This window comes from Neofelis nebulosa, chromosome 7 (assembly GCF_028018385.1).
Source record: "Neofelis nebulosa isolate mNeoNeb1 chromosome 7, mNeoNeb1.pri, whole genome shotgun sequence".
NCBI classification, from domain to species: Eukaryota; Metazoa; Chordata; class Mammalia; order Carnivora; family Felidae; genus Neofelis; species Neofelis nebulosa.
This window is the reverse complement of record NC_080788.1, coordinates 113,751,648-113,772,109: the sequence shown is the minus strand read 5'-3', so window position 1 is coordinate 113,772,109 and position 20,462 is coordinate 113,751,648. Positions and strand designations below refer to the sequence as shown.

General features: G+C 35.7%; 1 protein-coding gene across 15 annotated transcripts in view; it reads right to left on the bottom strand.

Moving 5' to 3' along the window:
• The window catches only part of GPHN (gephyrin), a 633,256-nt gene that overhangs the window by 387,321 nt on the left and 225,473 nt on the right, over positions 1-20,462 (bottom strand). The window lies entirely within an intron of this gene.

Here is a 20,462-nt window from a genome sequence, read left to right as displayed (position 1 = left end):
GGTGTTGGAGATTTGAAGACATACAGAAAGGTACAACTACCATCTAATATGGTGAAAGAGATAATGTATTAGTACAGGGCTTAGGAAAATCTGGTCTGCTGTCTGTTTTTCTAAATACAGCTTTATGGAACACAGCCACATTCATCCGTTTATGTATTATGTGTATGGCTACTTTTGTGCTATAATAGCAGAGTTGAATAGTTATGACAGAGACCATATGGGTCACAGTATAAAAATCTTATTACCTGGCCCTTTACAGAAAAAGTATGCCAACTCCTGGGCTAGAGAAATAAATCATAACGCTACGTGATAGACCAATATGAAGTTAATGATCATGAATTTAAGCACAAAGGAGTCATTTGGTTATATGTTTATCTCCAGCTGCATGGAAGCAGATCCAAAATAGATGGAAAGTTGGGATTTAATCAACTCTATGGTTTACCCAAGTGCATTGTTTCTTATGGCTATTGTAACAAATCACCACAAACTTGGTAGCTGAAAACAATGTATTCTCTCATAGGTCTGTAGGAGAGAAATCTGAAATCACTATTGCTCACTGAAAATAATCACTGAAGTCAAGGTGTCAACAGGGCCACATTCTCTACAAAGGTTCTAGGGGACAATCTGCTCCTTGCCTCTTGCAGCTTCTATGCCTTGGTTTGTGGCCCATAACTACAATCTCTGTTTCCTGTTCACATTGCCTTCTCCTCTGTATGTCTTCTCTTTTTGCCTGTATGAAATTTTTCTGTCTCTAATAAGGACACTTGTGATTGGATTTAGAGCTCACCCTGATAATCCAAAAAAATTTCCCATTTCAAAATCCTTAACTTAATCATAAACTGCAAATACATGTTTTCATTATAAGGTAACATTTAGAGTTCCAGGAATTCATTTTGGGTCACTATTATTCAGCTAAACAAACTCAATGAAACAAGAGAGGGACAGGAAAATTAAAGATGTGTTGAAGGGAGTAACTGTAAAGATTGACCATAGGATATAAGCTGGGTAAAGAGGGAAATGAAAGGGATAAAGAGCTAATCAAAAGTCAATGAATCAGAGGTCCCACTGAGATCAACTGCAGTTGAGTTACAAGAAGGAGTTAGAGAAAGAAGTGGTGACTAGAGAGAGGGATGACTGAAGTAAAAATTATAGAAGGGTTGTAATTGTTAGCAATGTAATAGTTTAGGGTATGACCACTAGATCCAGTGACTCAAGAAGAATGAATGACAGCACTGGATGAAAGGTGGCAAAGGAACTGAGAGTCTGAGAATCCTTTTATTCCTTCCGTTTTAAACTTTTATTAATGTTTTTGGAATACCAGTGTTTTATAGAATATAAGATAACAATGCAGAATTAACAAATACATACGTCTTAGTTACTATTAACCCTAGAAAGATGTGATAACTGCATAGGACTTAATGCACTGTAGAAGAAAGGCTGGAATAAATTTTTGCTCTAATTCTCTGCAGAACAGCTTTCAGGGTTTACAGGTTTAATCAATACTAAAGGTAATACATAAAGAAAACCCTACATGGGATCAAATATTTTAATTATTTTGGGGGCGCCTAGGTGGCTCAGTCAGTTAAGTGACCGACTTTGGCTCAGGTCATGACCTCACAGTTAGTGATTTGGAACCCCATGTCAGGCTGTGCACTGACAACTCAGAGCCTGGAGCCTACTTTGGATTCTGTGTCTCCCTCTCTCTCTTTCTGCCCTCCCCCAGGTGTACTCCCCTTCTCTGCCTCTCAAAAATAAATTAATTTAAAAAATTATTTTTCAGGGTGCCTGGGTGGTTCAGTCAATTGAGCGGCCAACGATTTCAGCTCAGGTCATGATCCCAGGGTCATGGGATTGAGCCTGAAACTCAGCGCAGAGCCTGCTTGGGATTCTTTCTCTCTCTCTCTCTCTCTCTCTCTCTCTCTCTCTCTCTCTCTCTCTCTCTCTCCCCCCCCCGTCTCTCCCCACCTCTTAAATAGATAATTAATTAATTAATTAATTTTCCAAAATATACCAGAAATAAGATCATAACTAGCATATTCTTCAGGAAGCAAAGGAACAATAAGAATTAAAATTTGGTTTCTTAACTCAATTTATGTACATTTCATAGATGCTCAGTAATTTTCTTAAAATACTGTCAATAAATACCTATACATTATCTATATTCTTTGCTGTCTTGAGACAGCCTAACACCTCTTCAGCCTCATCTCCCAGTATTACTGCTTCCCTTACTCCACCACAATGCACTTACTAAATTTCAAACAATTTTAAATCACATATAGATGCCCAAAGATCCGTATCTTTTCACATATCCACACCTTTCTGTACAGTGTTCTCTGATTGATCCTTCTGGCAGACAGCTATATGTCTTTTAAAACCTAAGTGAAAATTCAAATTTTCTGGAAAATTATTTTGGACATTCCTCTCTCTCACCCCTTCATTAGTCCTTCCCTCTTGTATGGTTAAACATCAACACCTCTTTTCTATCTATACTGTGTACCTATTTCTATTGTTTTACTTTATAAATCTAATAGTATAATGTACTGTTCTGCATAGTTGTTCTACTCATTACTAAAAGTGGGGTATTGAACTCTCTAGCTGTTATTGTTGAACAGTCTATTTGTCCTTCCAATTGTCACTTTTTGCTTCTTGTACTCTGAGACTCTTAGATGGATGTGTGTTTGTGCTTGTTAATTCTTTCTGATGGATTGACCCTTTTATCAATGTAATATGCCCCTCTTTAAAACTTACTGCAAAAGTCAGAGACTGTTTCTATATTACAAAACTTGGCCTGATATATAGAATAGGTGAGAAATAAATGTGTTTTTAAAATTAAATCTATTTTAATTTTCAATAACATAGAAGATTACACAATCTCCTATAGAACTATATTCCAATGCCCCATTTTGTGTACTTTTTCCTGTAGAATAATAAAAATCACTCATTTTGCAATTCATATTGATATTCTTTTGTTCTCCTTTTAGTATCTATACCAAACATATAGTCACATTTCTATATATATCAAGTTTATGCGCTAGATGGCCAAGTCATTACTCAGCTTTCTCTTTAGTAACTTAAAATTTTCCAGTAAAGAAAATTCTTATAAATTTGATTTTCTAAATCTTTGAATATTCTTGTGGTTCTTCTCTGAATTATCTCCAAATTCCTCAACTAGATCCATATTCTAAATTAATGAACAATTTTCATCATTTGTGTACCCTTATTTATACTGTTTTAAAACTTTATTATCAATTTATAATGCCTTATTTGGTAAAACAATTAAATATGTTCCTGATCTATGTAAGTATCTCTTCTCTAGTCAATCTCAGATATATTATTGACAAGTATTTCTATTTAATAATCCTTTGAGCACCTACTATGTACAAATATTGTTATATGCTACCAGGAAACACACAATAAACAGTGGTAGAATTTATTCATTATCAATTTATGCTAGTAAACTGCAGCTTAGATATAACTGCTGCTCAATGGCCATTCTGTGTATATGATAGCAATTATTCTAAATTTCCACTTTTGCCCTAACTTTTAACACATGCCTATCTCTTCCTTTTACCAGATAAATTTTCCTTCTTTTAAAAACACAGAAGTTACTGATAAATTCTATTTTTGTATGCTTGATCCCAGAATTTATTCTTCTCTTTTTTCCTTTACGGGGGGGCAGGGTGGAAGGTGAATCAGCAATGGAAATCTATAGAATGATAATCTCTCCAGAACTTCATAGTCCAGACTAGAAATTGAGCGTACTAGGGAAAAACAGCCTAAGCTAGTGAGTAGAAATATGAAAATGAAAAAATCCTTGGGAAGGAGGCCCCCTGTGCCACTAAATGTACTGTTAAAATGGCTGATCCCGGGGTTTGGGCGGATAACAAAGCCAGTATAAAAACTGAAGAAGTTGTAAAGAATAAAGGAACTGGCAATCACGATAAGACAGAACATTTTTCTGAGAATAACAAAATTGGAGGAAGAACCAAAGATGATGTGGTCAGAAAAAAATTCCAAAAGTTAATATCCTGAGGGTATAAAGATTTAAACTATGTAAATCACATTACTTTAAATCAGTACAGAAGGCAAAAAATGGGTCAACAATGCACTTGAAAGACCATTACAACTACTCAACATTGGAAATTTATATACTGTCTTCCTCAATATTATAACTCTAACAGACATAGTTTCCCTTTCAGAATCAGAACAGACTATTGTTTCTTTGTGCCAACAATGAATTAACTGGTTTGAGTTTTAGAGGCTGTGTTGTATCAACAATATGTGTTTTTATTTTTACTTACTTTATTTATCTATCTATCTATCTATCTTTATTTATTTTTGGGACACAGAGAGAAAGCAGGGGAGGGGCAGAGAGAGAGGGAAGCACAGAATCTGAAGCAGGTTCCAGGCTCCAAGCTGTCAGCACAGAGCCTGACATTGGGACTGAACCCACAAAGTGTGGGATCATGACCTGCAGGCGGAAGTCAGATGCCAACCAGCTGAGCCACCCAGGCCCCCCAAATTTTTACTTTAAAAATGTTTTAAATGTTTATTTATTTTTCAGAAACACAGTGTGAGTGGGGGAGGGGCAGAAAGAGAGGAAGACACAGAATCCAAAGCAGGCTCCAGGCTCTGAGCTGTCAGCACAGAGCCTGATGCAGGGCTCAAACCTATGGACTTCGAGACCATGACCAGAGCTAAAGTCGGATGCCTTACTGACTGAGCCACCCAGGCACCCCTGGGTTTTTAGATACCAGAAATTTAGTCAGTTTGGCCAGATGCTCAAATTGTAAGTAGTGACATTGAACCAGCTAAATGGATTATAAATTCAAGTCTCTTGTCTCATACTCACTCCAAGGGATAAACACATTGAGTACAATGCCTACTGAACATCCAAAATATTTAAATAATTCTTTTCTTTTTGAACATATGATTTGATATTCATAAGTTAAAAGCTCGTATGCTGTGACTCTATTATAAAGAATAATGGAGTTGGAGAAGGAGATTAGAATCAAGATTGAGAAGCTAACTATGTTGGAAGCTACTGACAGGCTTCCTGAACTTTCCTAAAATGGCAGAAAACAGGAAAAGTACAGTTGCTAAAGTCATTCATTATTCTGAAAGGCTGGCTGAGCAGAAAGCAAAATTAATGAAATTTTCTATTTGTCTTTGTTTTCAGCAGCTTGATACAATATGCCTAGCTGCATGTGTACATATGTGTGTACATAGAAAATTTTTTTGGTTCTTGAATGTGCAAATGCTTTCAATTTTTATAAAATTCTCAGTATTTTTTAAAATATTGCTTCAATATCATTCTCTCTTTAAATGCTAGACATTTTTACCATGTGCTATATGTGTCTTAGGATCTATTTTGGTTTGAGCTTTGTTTTTTGTGTGTTCCAATGTGGCTGTTGTCAACTGAACTCTCTCATTGTTCATTTATTTTCTCTTTCTGCGCTTAATCTTCCATTATACATATCTAATCAATTCTTCATTTCATTTAAAGCACCTTTCACTTCTATACTTTCCATTTGACTCTTAAAAAAAAAACCCAAAAACAAGTTTTAGATTTTTCCATCTTTTATTTTTATGAAGATATTAATTGCAGTTATTTTAAAATATCTGATAATTTCGGTATCATAATCACCTGTGGGTCTGTTTTTTTCTCTTGGTTTTAATTACTTGGAGGTGTTTGCACACGATAAATTTCTAATGAGATGACTGACATTAAGGTTGAGAAATATTGTAGGCTCTGGATGCTGTTATCTTCCTTAAAAAGGTTATAACAGTTTTCTTCTGTCAGGCAGACCGAGTACCAGTGATTTTAGTCTTTGTTGGGGCTGATATATTTTAGTATTGTGTCTTCTCCTAAAATGTGGTCCTTCTGGGGTCTCAGCTAAGTCTGTATTGTTTACCAAGGCTCTCCCATGTTGGCAGGGCTTAAATTGAACCTTTCCTTCAGGCCCATGCAGCTGCTGAAATCTCTGCTAACCTCTTCAGGCTTATAGATTGCTTTTTGATGAATTTCCTGGAATTTCAAAATGTACATATAGATCTTAAGAGTTGGTTAAAGTTGGCTAATGACAGTTAAGACTCATTTTCCACTGGGGTGCTCATATTCTACACCAGGAACAGAAAAATGCCCTCAGGGAAAAGCCAGGATGAATGTGGAGCTCACCAGTGCTTCTATTCTCTCAAATATCATACTCTTGAGTAGTATGTAAATTGGTTGTTCTCCAATTCCTTCAAACCATTGTTTTGGATGTTTTATTCAGTTTTCGTTGTTGTTTTCAGTGAAAGGGCTACCCAATACAAGTTACTCCATTACTGCTGGAATAGGAGTCTCATCATTGCTTGGATGAGAAAGATTAATGTGAAGAACTACTGCATATCAACTGAAATTAATTACTGAGATATATATTTCATTGTAAAAAGATAACTGTATGTACCCAGGTAATAAATTTGATTGCTTTTTCATTACAGTGTAGGTTCAGTCATTCTCAAAATCCCAAGTTAAAGAATCATCTCCAGGAAATGCTGCATATAGACCCTTGAACTATGTGGACCATACCTGAATAGTAGAGTCAAGATATATAATATAACGTTACAATTGCTCTTATCTCACTGACTTTTATTTACTTCCTGGTTATTTGTCTCTTACTTGCTGGAGTTTTAAAACAGGAACTAAAATAGGAAGTTTATTTAGGATTATCTTGCTGTTCCCAATGTAATTACAAGAGTCTTAAAAGTAGAAGAGAGAATCAGAGAGATAGCACTGTGAAGAAGAGGGTGCCTCACTGTTCACTTTGAGGTAGGGAGGGGAGCTATGAGCCCAGGAAAGAAGGTGGCCACTAGATGCTGGAAAAAACAAGGAAACAGATTCTTACCTAAAGCCTCCAGAAAGGAAGACAGCCTTGCCTACATCTTGATCTTAACCTAAATGAGATCCTGAATAGGATTTCTGAAGTACTGAATTGCAAGACAACAAATTTGTGTTATTTTAAGCCATTAAGTTTGTGATAATTTGTTGTGGTAGCCATAAAAAACTAATATAGAAGTCAACATACAGTGTCTAAAACTGATACCACAAAGGACATGGTATGAAACATATATATAAGTATCAAAACTAAAAGAAAGTATTTGGTTATGGAAGCAGCGGGGGGAAAACCTAGATTACTAGTTTTTATTATTGTTATGAGCTATTTTGCATCATTTGATTTTTTTAAACACAAAAGATTACTTCAATGAAAAATAAGACTTAAGTTTTAAAGAAAAACCCAACAAACTAAGGAGGTTGTTTCTACGGTGGAAAAACCGGATTGCTCTTCTAATGTTTGCCTGGAGTAAGAGTAGAGGATTCAGTGAAGCTAAGTTGTAGCTGATCTTTTCACTGTTTTTATTTTTACCTCTAGCCAGCAATTATCTTTCAAACTTTTCTGTTCTCCTCACCTCAAACATTATCAATTCTTCCTTCTCACACACTAACACTATAAACAAAAGGACTAGCAGGAAAAAAGGTTTGCTTATCATGACTGTCAGCAGTAAAACAGTTTATTTTTATTTGCAAGTGAATTGAAGAGAGGTTAGTGGAACTCATAGTATTACATTACCCCATATTACTGACGGGAAATTTGAAGGTAGAGGGAAATGTGGATGGAGAATATCTCAACTTCAGGTCTATGAAATGAACTCTGGTAAAAATCCGAAAGAGGCGTATAACAATACAAAGATACCATGATTTTTAGAGAAAGCGCAAAGGCAAGATGCTTCTAGTGAAAACCGCTTGGAAAAGGACTGTTCTAAAACAAAATGATATTCTTTTTCTACAGACTTTTAATAGGAAGTGGTTATCTCAATTCATTTGTCATGTAATCACACAGGCTGTCTTGTTTTGTTATTGTTTCTGATGTGTGTGTGTGCGTGTGTGTTTTCTTTTCACATTGCATTATAAATTATTAGAAAGCAGGAACAGTTCTTACCTTTTTTAAAAGATATATTACTGAGTGTTTAGCATTCTTATATGCATACATAAGGCACTTTATATATAACTCTTAAATAAATATGAAGATGTTTTTACATTGAGAAAGATGAATAATTAAAGATATACCTTGTTCATTCTCTTCTTTTTTACTCCTGTAACTAAGTCTTCCCTGTTCCCTACTAAGTGGTTCAACTAGGCTTCCTGCCAAACCTAATTCAACATTCTGACAATTTACCTTAGACATTATAAGCTACCGAAGTTATAAATTTGAATAGCACTGAAGGAGCATATCTCTATAGCATTCTTTATAGCCCAACAACATGAACTTCCAATAGCATGGGAATTCAATAAAACACTAAAAAAGAACCAAAGGTACTTTTAATAAGATTATAATTTAATTGCTTTATCTACATACTTATGTTCTGTTGAAAAAAAAATCTGCTAAAACCACCAGAATAGTTTGTAACTGCCAGCAATTTTGCTCCCATGGGTCATTTGGCAATGTCTGCACACATTTTAATTAGTGACAGCATGGATGATGCTACTAGCATGCAGTGTGTAGAGGCCAGTAATACTGCTTAGCATCCTACAATGCACAGTAAGGCTTCTCACAACAATTATTTGTTCCAAAATGTGAACAGTGCTAAAACTGAGAAATGCTGCATTAAAGGAATGAAGAACTAACTAGAAAATGAGAAAACATTTTTTTAGAAGAATTCACAATATATTTTTCATGGCTTCTTATACAGATCTTTCCAACATACGAATTTAACAGTAACAATAAATATACAGTTTTGTTTATTTAACTCAAATAATTTAATAAGCACCTATAATGTCACAGCAAAGTGTTGTGCTATGTGCTGAAAAGAATATAAAGAAAAAAATTTAGAGCACCAAGTTTAAGTCATCATCCATGTCTATCAAGAACTGACAATACAGTTAGAAAAATGTGATATAATTAAGTATAGCAACATGTAATTAAGCTTAAAATGAATGATACAGATAATAATAATGATCAAATAGTAGAGTACAGAATATAAAAATCAGAGTGGGCTAGAGTGGCTACTTATGACCTGACAAAGAAAATGGAATTTATTTATGGCCTAAAGGGGATTAAATTTAGATAAAGATAAAGGAAAAAAGTACTTCATGTGAAAAGTATAGTGAGCTAAGATAGTAAAGATCTACACTGATTACCTATAGCACAAGTTGGATGTTCAAATGAAGTAGTCTAGAGTTGGAAAGACACAGGGGGCAGGGCCAAGGAAGTCTTAAATGTTAGGCTGAATAATGCTGTTATTATAAAGTCACTGAGGAGCAAATGACATTTCCCTGATGAGTGAAATAACATACGAAAGTAGATTTCATTAGTGTGTTAGTCAAATACCTAGAAATAAACCTAACCAAGAGGTAAAAGATCTATACACTAAAAACTATAGAAAGCTTATGAAAGAAATTGAAGAAGACACAAACGGAAAAACATTCCATGCTCATAGATTGGAAGAACAAATATTGTTAAAATGTCAATACTGCCCAAAGCAATCTACATATTCAATGTAATCCCTATCAAAATAACACCAGCATTCTTCACAGAGCTAGTACAAACAATCCTAAAATTTGCATGGAACCAGAAAAGACCCCCAATAGCCAAAGCAATCCTGAAAAAGAAAACCAAACCTGGAGGAATCACAATTCCAGACTTCAAGCTGTTTTACAAAACTGTAATCATCAAGACAGTATGGTACTGGCACAAAAAGAGACACATAGATCAATGGAACAGAATAGAGAACTGAGAACTAAGAAATGGACCCGCAAACATATGGCCAACTAATCTTTCACAAAGCAGGAAAGACTATCCAATGGAAAAAAAGGCTCTTCAGCAAATAGTATTGGGAAAACTGGACAGTGACATGAAGAATGAACCTGGACCACTTTCTTATGCCATGCACAAAAATAAACTCAAAATGGATGAAAGACCTAAAGGAAAGACAGGAAGCCATCAAAATCCTAGAGGAGAAAACAGGCAACAACCTCTTTGACTTTGCACGCAGCAACTTTTTACTTGACATGTACCTGGAGGCAAAGGAAACAAAAGCCAAAATGAACTATTGGGACCTCATCAAGATAAAGAGCTTCTGCACAGTGAAGGAAACAATCAGCAAAACTAAAAGGCAACTGACAGAATGGGAGAAGAATGTCATTTGCAAATGACATTGGATAAAGGATTCGTATCCAAGATCTATAAAGAACTTACCAAACAACACCCGAAAAACAAATAATCAAGTGAAGAAATGGCCAAAAGACATAAATAGACACTTTTCCAAAGAAGACATTCAGATGGCTAACAGACACATGAAAAGATGCTCAACATCCCTTATTATCAGGGAAATAAACACCACAATGAGATACCACCTCACACCAGTCTGAATGGCTAAAATTAACAACTGAGGAAACAACAGATGTTGGCAAAAATGAGGAGAAAGAGGAACCCTTTTGCACTGCTGGTGGGAATGCAAACTAGTGCAGTCACTCTGGAAAACAGTATGGAGGTAGCTCAAAAAGTTAAAAATAGAACTAACCTATGACCATGCAAGTGTACTACGAGGTATTTATTGAAAGGATACAAAAGTACTGATTCAAATGGGGGCACATTCACCCCAATGTTTATAGCAGCACTATCAACAATAGCCAAATTATGGAAACAGCCCAAATGTCCATCGACTGATGAATGAAGAAGATATGGTGTGTATGTGTGTGTGTGTGTGTGTGTGTGTGTGTATGGATACACACACACACACACACACACACACACACACTAGAATATTACTCGGCAAATCTTGCCATTTGTAACAACTTGGATGAACTAGAGTGTATTATGCTAAGTGAAATAAGTCAGTCAGAGAAAGGCAAATACTATATGATTTCACTCATATGTGGAATTTAAGAAACAAAACAGATGAACATAGGGGAAGGAAGGAAAAATAAAATAAGATAAAAACGAGGGAAGCAAACCATAAGAGACTCTTAAATACAAACTGAGGGTTGCTAGAGGGATGTTGGGTGGGGGCGATGGGCTAAGTGGGTGATGAGCATTAAGAAGGGCACTTGTTAAGATAGACAACTGGGTGTTCTATGTAAGTTTGAGTCACTAAATTCTACTCCTGAAATCATTATTACACTATATGTTAACTAACTTGGATTTAAATAAATAAATGAGTCTCATAACACAGTGAATCAATAGATAGTGTCTATCTTATACAAACAATTGTACAGCATTAAAAATATTTGATAAACTAGCATTAATTTGATGCCAAAACTAGGTTAATATCTTTTAAAAATGTAGATGCAAAAATCTTAATAGACTGTAGCAGTGTATTAAAATAAAACCATATAATGTCCAAGTAAGGTTTATCTCTGGAATAGGGTTCATTATAAATGAAAAAACAGAAGACCATCTCAATAGATACTGATGTTTTTAGTAAACATTGTTTTTAATGTTTATTTATTTATTTTTGAGAGAGAGAGCAAACCGGGGAGGGGTCGAGAGAGAGGGAGATGATCCTAAGCAGGCTCTGCACTGTCAGCACAGAGGCCCACAGCGGGCTGGAACTCACAAACTGTGAGATCATGATCTGAGCCCAAACCAAAAGTCGGACACTTAACTGACTGAACCACACAGACGCCCCTCAATAGATATTGAAAAAGTACTTGATAACATTCTAATTCGCTCCTGATTCAAATAAACAAAAACTAAAGCTTCAAATAAACTAGGAATAGAAGGAAAATTCCTCAACCTGATAAAGGGGATATATAAGAAATCAAAAGTAACATAGTACTAAATGGTGAAATATTAGAAACATTTTCACTAAAACAGGAACAAGTCTGGAAATCACAGTACCTTCAGTTTTAATTCAATCCATACTTCAGGCCTTATCAGAACAAATAAGAGTTCAATATATTGGGTGGACATGAGATTAATAAACAAAAATCAAAACACTAATAATGACCTATTAGAAAATGTAAAAGAGAAAAAAGGGGCTATGTTCGCTATAGGAAATATACATGCACATACCTATATATACATGCATACCCACTAACTAGAAACAAGCCTAATGAATAATTTGAAAAATCTGCTTTTTCAGCAAAGAAAACTGTGTCTGCACTTGCGGATATCTTTTTGTGAAGGCACTCCTTTCAAGTTTAGAGTCCCTTCACACACCTAAAGGTTAATCTGCAATATTAGAGGTTGTGTTGTAAACTCATGGGCCATGTTAATTCAATGTTTTAAGGTAATTTCTTTCGACATATGTATGTTTATGTGCATTCCTCTAATCAGTGACTGGGCTCTCTAGGCTAACATAGGTCCTAACTCTCCCTGTTGTCTTATAACAACACTTGGCATTTTTATAATACTTGTGTTGCAACTGAGGACATTTGATTTTGTAACTCTAAGTTTTACTATATGTCAACTTGAGTGTACAATTTCTGAGAACATAAAGCTATGTATTAAGTTTTTTACCTTCTGCAGAACCTAACAAATCCTACAAAATAAGTGTTTAAGAAATATTTGTTGGTTTATTGATTTTTCAGTGATTTTAGGGAGATTTTAAAGCAAATTTGTGTTAGTACAATCACACATGTAATGACCAAAATGACGATATAGTTTACACATTTAGAATATTAAACCCATATGTTTCTAAATTCTATTTTCATTGGGCTTATTCCCATGTTGGCTAGGAGATAAACTCTAGGCATTTGGTTACAGCCTTACACTCTTAATCTAATGATATGGTAAAGGAATAGTGGTTAGAATTTGCTATAGTAAGCATTTAGTAAATGAATATGTTCTTGATTAAAATTAGGCAATTTTCAAAGAATGTCAACACATTAAAGCAAATGAACTTGTTATCCAACGGGGAAGATGAAGCCCTATAGGAAATCTCATAGTGAGAATACTGAAGAAATATCTTTTCCTTTGCTTATTCCCTCCTGGCGGCCTAGAAAACAGCTCTTTTAGTTCTTTACAAGTTGTGTTGGAACAATTAGATATCAATATGCCATCAAATGAATCTTGATCTAAACCTCACACAAAAATGAACTCATATTGATCTTGTATCTAAATGTAAAATCAACAATTTTTAAGAAAACACAGGAAAAAATCTTTGTGGCCTCCATAGCAGTTACTCAAACAGTTCATGAAAATTGAGAACTTTTGCTCTGTGAAAGACACTGAAGAAAATGAAAAGACAAATTACAGATTGGAAACAAATATTAGCAAATCACACATCCAACAAAAGGCTTGTATATATCTCCACAAGGGATATGTAAAGAACTCTCAAAACTCAACAGTAAGAAAGCAAACAACCTATTCAAAAATGGACAAAAGATTTGAATAAACACTTGATCGACAATGATTTACAGATGGCAAATAAGCAAATGAAGAGATGTTCAACACCATTAGCCAATAAGAAATTGAAATTAAAACCATTCACTTGTAGTGATGAGTACTGGGTGTTGTATGCAAGTGTTGAATCGCTATACCATACATGTGAAACTAATATTACACTGTATGTTAACTAACTGGAATTTAAATAAAAAATTTTTAAAAAATTAAAACAATTCTGAGATACTACTACATACCTACCAGAATGGCTAAAATAAAAAAATACTGGGGCCTGGGTGGCTTAGTTGGTTGAGCTGACTCTTGTTTTCAGCTCAGGTCAGGATCCCAGGGTCATGGGATGGAGCCTGGTGTTGGGCTCCAGGCTGAGCATGGAGCCTGCTTAAGATTCTCTTTCTCTCTTTACCCATCTCCCCCGGTTATGCATGCTCATTCGCTCCCTCAAATAAAAATTAAAATTATAAAATAACATAAAATAATACCAACAATACCAAGTTCTGAATGTGGAGCAACGGGAACTCTCATATATGTTGGTGGGATGTTACAGAAATTCAGGAAAATAAGTTGGCAAGCTCTTAAAAATTATACATAATACTCATAGAAATACTTGTACATAAATGTTGGTAGCAGTTTTATTCATAAACTTTTAAAACAAGTGATATTTCACATAAAAACATAGGTTTCAGATTTTCATTTTAAAAACCTCTAAACCCCCAAACCCTAAATGATCTGACAACATAGGTTCCACCTTAAAAGAGGGCAACACTGGCTGGTGAAGAATAGTAACTTCTCTATGTTTAGGGCATGCCATAGCTTTGCCCCCACCTCTTACAGTTAATGCATATGCATTGATCTGGCCCATTTCATTTTTGTATGTTACTTGCCTGGTCTTTTATGGCAGAACTATCAAAAATATGTGTGTCTCCTACCAGTGTCAAGTTTATTGCTGGATAGTGGTTGCCTGGTCAGGGACCACATTTTTTCAGTTACTTGGCTCCAGATGTGGCCACATGACTAGTTCTTACTGTCAGCAGAGTGATCTTTCAGGCCAGGATTTTAAGAAGTGTGCTTTTCTGCCCTTTGCCATCTGGAAACAAATGTCTCCAAGACCTTAACAGATGATGAAGCCACAAGATGATGAAGTAAGATGTGCCCCAGGCATAGAGAAATATTCACATTGGATTATTACATAAAAAGTAAATAAAACTTCTCTTGGGTTTAAATCAATGAAATTTTGCGTTTGTGTTGTATCTAGTGTTATTAGCTACACATGGTTATTTACCTTTATTAAAATATTTTTTACTCCTCAGTTATACTAGCCAATTTTAAGTGCTCAATAGCCACATAAAGTTAGTGGTTACAGTGCTGGACAATACAGATAGAATATTCCCATCTTCACAGAAAGTAATATTGTGAAGAGCCACTCTAATATACACCTGTAGGCACGTGTGTTTGTAACTACTGATTTAGGACCTGAAGCAAATGGAAACATTTACTTGTCAATTTGATGTAAAACTATTCAGGAAGGATTAATGAAAGTATTATTTGATATGGCAGATAGAGGTTAAGAAATACTTTGACACCCTCATCTAATTTGGGTCTCCTAAACCAACTTTTTTAGGTTGGCAAGCATAAATTTCACTTCTTTCATTCAATAGGAGCATATTCCATCAACAGATCTTTCTTATTATACAGGTAAAATTTAATATAATATATACTTAATATAAAAGTATCAAAGAAAATAGTCCTGAGGCAGACTTACTATATATATTTTTTGAATGTTTATTTATTTTTGAGACAGACAAGCAGTGGAGGGGCAGAGAGAGAGGGAGACACAGAATCTGAAGCAGGCTCCAGGCTCTGAGCTGTCAGCACAGAGCCCGACATGGGGCTCGAACTCATGAACCTTGAGATCATGACCTGAGCCGAAGTCGCTCGCTTAACCAGCTGAGCCACCCAGGTGCCCCCAGACTTACTATATTGAGAACAAATAAGTGAGGGTAGAAAAGCTAGTGTCTATTACTATTCTTATTCGCTCCCATTTTAATAAGGATTAATGATTTTCATAGCTTTTTGTTATAACAAAATTTCAGAGTAGAAATAAATTTTGAAATTCCCTTTTAGATCAATTTTGGCATCTTTAGAATCAAGACATATTGTGGTTTTGAAGAAAAAAAGGCATTTTTATCTGCAATCTTTTTCAATGGACAAATAAATGGGTGTTGACTTCCAGTAAAAGACAAACTAATTAATATCCAGATAATTAGAAATGCAAATTAGGTTTTCAAATTCACAAATAATGTCATTGTTTTGCCCTTCATGGTCAAAAGCACCTTGGAGTTCTAACGCTTTTCTCAATGTTTGGTTCTGTTTGAAGCTGCCTTGGACCCTCCAGCCTACCTAGTATTCTTTAGGCTTTAGTGAGTACTCTTAGCCAGTGAGATTAACAAAACCTTTCTCTGTATATCTATAGATTATGCATTCCTTCCTACAAAGAACAGAGCACTTCTACATGTCACCAGGCTCTTTGGCACCACCCTCGGCACTGAGGAACCAGACCCTTCTGCACAACCTCCAAGTACCACGATAATGTCTGTAGCTGACACCATCCGTCTGCACATAATCAAGAAATGTCACACACTACTACACTCCCTTACCTGATAAATTGCCCTAACCCCTGTAAAAATTCTCTGGGCCAAGCAGAAACCTTGAAGTTGGCTTTTGGACAAGAGTCTGCCTTGCTCCCAGATGGCCAGCCTCCTGAATAAAGCTCAAATTCCTTTTTTTTTTTTTTTTAATTTTGTATTTATATATTTTTGATAGAGTGTGAACGAGGGAAGGGCAGAGAGAGAGGGAGACACAGAATCTGAAGCAGGCTCTAGGCTCTGAGCTGTCAGCACAGAGCCAGATGTGAGGCTCAAACTCACGAGCTGTGAGATCATGACTTGAGCTGAAGTCAGATGCTTAACCGACTGAGCCACCCAGGCGCCCCTCAAGTTCCTTTTTAATGAAAACTAGTCTCTTTAGTATTGGCAGCTGAACTTGGGTTTTGGTAATATGTTCACAATCTGACTAAAAGAAGTTGTAGCCCATTTCTTGTTCTCTCTTCCCTCATTATCATGATTAATTAAATTGTTGGTCGCTATTAATGCGCAGAAACACTGCTTAGGCATTTATCTTTATAGCACTTGAATACTTAGAATTATCAGGCATGCAGCAATGAAATGAGATAAATCTTTATTCCTATAGAGAATCTTACCTGAGGTTAAAATATAAAGATAGTAAATACCCTACAAGAGGAATTCTAGGATTTCTATGGAAAGGTTTATGTGTCACTAACTCATACTATAACTGATATAGGATGGTTACTTTGCCTTCATAATTAATGATTTTTTTTGAAATTGTGAATACTTGCACTTTTCTAAATTATGTACAAAACTACCTTTTTCTTTCTGTAGTCCAGCAGGAAACAATGTTGACAGACAAGATAGTAATTTTGAATGTAACATAAGAATCTGATGAAATTCTCCTTTATTTTTACTCTACTAATAATTGAATTTGTTACCTGTGAAAAAAGTTTTCCTTTTCATGGACATTCAATAGTTCCATACTTTTAAATGTGGCATATTTGGCTTATCTTCTATAACTTCTTGCTTTAAAAAAATTCAGTAACAGAAGACAGCAAGAAGCTGATGACTTTCAACACAGTCAGTACTTACAGGCTTAGTAAGAAAAAGGTGACAAATACCCACATAGAAATTGACGCATTAAAAAAAAAAAATGTTAGCCTATGCCTTTCACAGAATTTATAGAGCTTACTTTAACCATATGCTCCTTCTATATTTTACACCAATACCAGATTTTCTGCTACTAACTCAGTATCATTTTCCTTCTAGGTGTTTTCCTACATATTACCCATTTGGAACTGGAGGCAGCCATAATCATATGTATACAATTCTTTAAGTTGCTTCAACTTCCGGAATCTCTAAATGTGAGCAGTAAAACTGAAGTCCAGCAAAGGTCTTACTTGACCTTCATTCCTCTAGCCTTTCCACAAGTTTTAGAAACTGCTAATTCCCTGAAGTAAATCCCTTTCTGCTTTAAAAAAGTAGAATGGGGGCACCAGTTGGTTAAGCATTCGACTCCTAGCTTTGGCTCAGGTCATGATCCCACGGTTTGTGAGTTTGAGCCATACATCAATCTCTGCACTTACAGCTTGGGATTCTCTCTCTCTCTCTCTCTCTCTCTCTCTCTCTCTCTCTCTCTCTCTCTCTCTCTTTCCCTCTCTCTACCTCTCCCCTGCTCATGCGCTCTCTCTCTCAAAATAAAGAAACTTAAAAATTAATTTTAAATAAATAAATAAAAGGTAGAGTGATTCTTATTTTTCTGATTGAATCTTGATTGACACAGTGACCTACTCAAAAAGCTAGAAAAACTAATACCAACCTAAACTTCTCCAAAGTACTAAAGAGAGAGAAAAAGACAATTAAAAAAAAGAAAATTACACCAACAAGAAAGAGAAAATTTAATTTGGAAAATGAAAAATGAGTTTCTATAGTTAAAACTGTAAGCAATCTCAGAGAGTTACTAAGATTCTTTCAAAAACACTATTTAAGAAAGGATATTGTTTATCTGGCCCCAGACATTTAAATTATATAACACAATAGAAATGGACTTTTCCCCTCATTAGTCAGAAGTCTCGGGGCGCCTGGGTGGCTCAGTTGGTTGAGCAGTCGACTTCGGCTCAGGTCATGATCTTGCGGTCCGTGAGTTCGAGCCCCGCGTTGGGCTCTGTGCTGACAGCTCAGAGCCTGGAGCCTGCTTCAGATTCTGTGTCTCCCTCTCTCTCTGACCCTCCCCCATTCATGCTCTGTCTCTCTCTGTCTCAAAAATAAATAAACGTTAAAAAAAAATTTAGAAGTCTTATGTTTTCACTAGTCTTCACTGAAACAAAAACCTATAAGGGTATCATTCAATAATATTACCACTCATGTCTAATCTTCTCTTTTACTGTTTTAAGTAAGAATAATGGTAACCATCTGCTACAACTGCAAAAATAAACCTGCAACAGCGCCACAATGTCCAGCTGTTATTTGGAAAGGAAAAGGTAGGTGTTGTCAACCGACAGCATTCCTGCAGTACAAACATTCTCCTCTTAACTATTTTACTCTTTTTTTTTTTTTAATTTTTTTTTCAACGTTTTTTATTTATTTTTGAGACAGAGAGAGACAGAGCATGAACGGGGGAGGGGCAGAGAGAGAGGGAGACACAGAATCAGAAACAGGCTCCAGGCTCCGAGCCATCAGCCCAGAGCCTGACGCGGGGCTCGAACTCACGGACCGCGAGATTGTGACCTGGCTGAAGTCGGACGCTTAACCGACTGCGCCACCCAGGCGCCCCTTAACTATTTTACTCTTTAGGAATCGTTTTATTTCCTTGTAATAGATTTAAAAACAAAAATTCAAAACTTATTCGCTTTTAGGTGTGATTTATAGTTATGCATTTTCCTGCTGTTAAAACTAAAATTCAAATAAAGAACTTTAATAAGTTTCTACTTCAAGATGCTCATATATAATTCATTTCTGAAGGCTTGGTTTTAAAGTAATTTTCTGGGCACATGGCGTTGTATTCATTTAACTGCCTGGCATGTGAAACTACAGAATAGTCATTTGTTATATGAAAGAAATAAGCAACAGGTTTTTAATTGAGAAATATTCAATGGGCAGAATACAAAGATTAAGGGAATATGCAGTGGAAACTCACTTTAGCAATATTCAGGGTAATGTGTAGAATACAAATTGATGGGTTTGGCTTGAAGGTTATAATCTTGATGAAAAAGTAAAACACATATAAGTAAATAAATATAGCATATGTATATATATGAATAGTATATATATGTATAGCATATATGCCATATAATATAGATACATGTCACATAATATAAATGTATATATTTATTTAAATATAATATATAACCTATGGTAACAATATATATTTTAATGTGGAGAACAATGGCAAAAGAAAAAAATTAAATTGCCTTACAACTTGACAGCCTATTGACAGGTCTCTGAGACAGGCAGAGTGGCCTTCCTTCCTCTAGGAATTCAACTGCCTAGATATTAATACTTTGCTAAGGGCAAAAGGCAACCTTAGTTTAACATTAGCCTGACCTCCAGGATCCTGTGTCCCCTTTAACATATAAAAATTCCTTTGAAAATTTCTTTATCTCTACCCACCCTCCTCCTCCAGATATGTTAACAATCAACCTCCAAGCATATGGCCCACTGATATACATCTGAAGGGTCTCATGACTAAGGTTTTTTTTTTTTTTTTTCAACGTTTTTTTTTTTTTTTTTTTTTAAATTTATTTTTGGGACAGAGAGAGACAGAGCATGAACGGGGGAGGGGCAGAGAGAGAGGGAGACACAGAATCGGAAACAGGCTCCAGGCTCCGAGCCATCAGCCCAGAGCCTGACGCGGGGCTCGAACTCACGGACCGCGAGATCGTGACCTGGCTGAAGTCGGACGCTTAACTGACTGCGCCACCCAGGCGCCCCTCATGACTAAGGTTTTACAAGAAAGTAGTAAATGACCTTTTCCTAGCAACAGCTAGTCCCTCAAAGTTCTGGAAACCTTGCTTCCAAATTCCTGAGAGACTCACATTATCCACCATCCCCTCCCAACTTAAAAGTATATAATTAGTCACTCCTCATAACCCCATTGCAGCTCTTTTTGCCCACAGGTCCTGTCCCTGTGCTTTAATAAAACCACTTTTTTGCACCAAAGATGCCTCAGGAATTCTTTCTTGACCATTCACTCCCAAACCCCAGCATTTTCACATCACATTTTATGTATCATCCCTCACATTTTCTCATATTAGATATATATGTGAAAATATGTTATCTTATATGACATATATGGGAAAATATGAGGAAAAGCTGTTTTAAATATAAAACATGTGAACAAGAAAATTACATGCATACTCCCTACACTTAACCAAATGTCTCAAAAGCTTTTTGTCCATTTCTCAAACAAAGGTCTTATATCTCATCTAATTGCAATTTCCCTACTTTCTCTCTA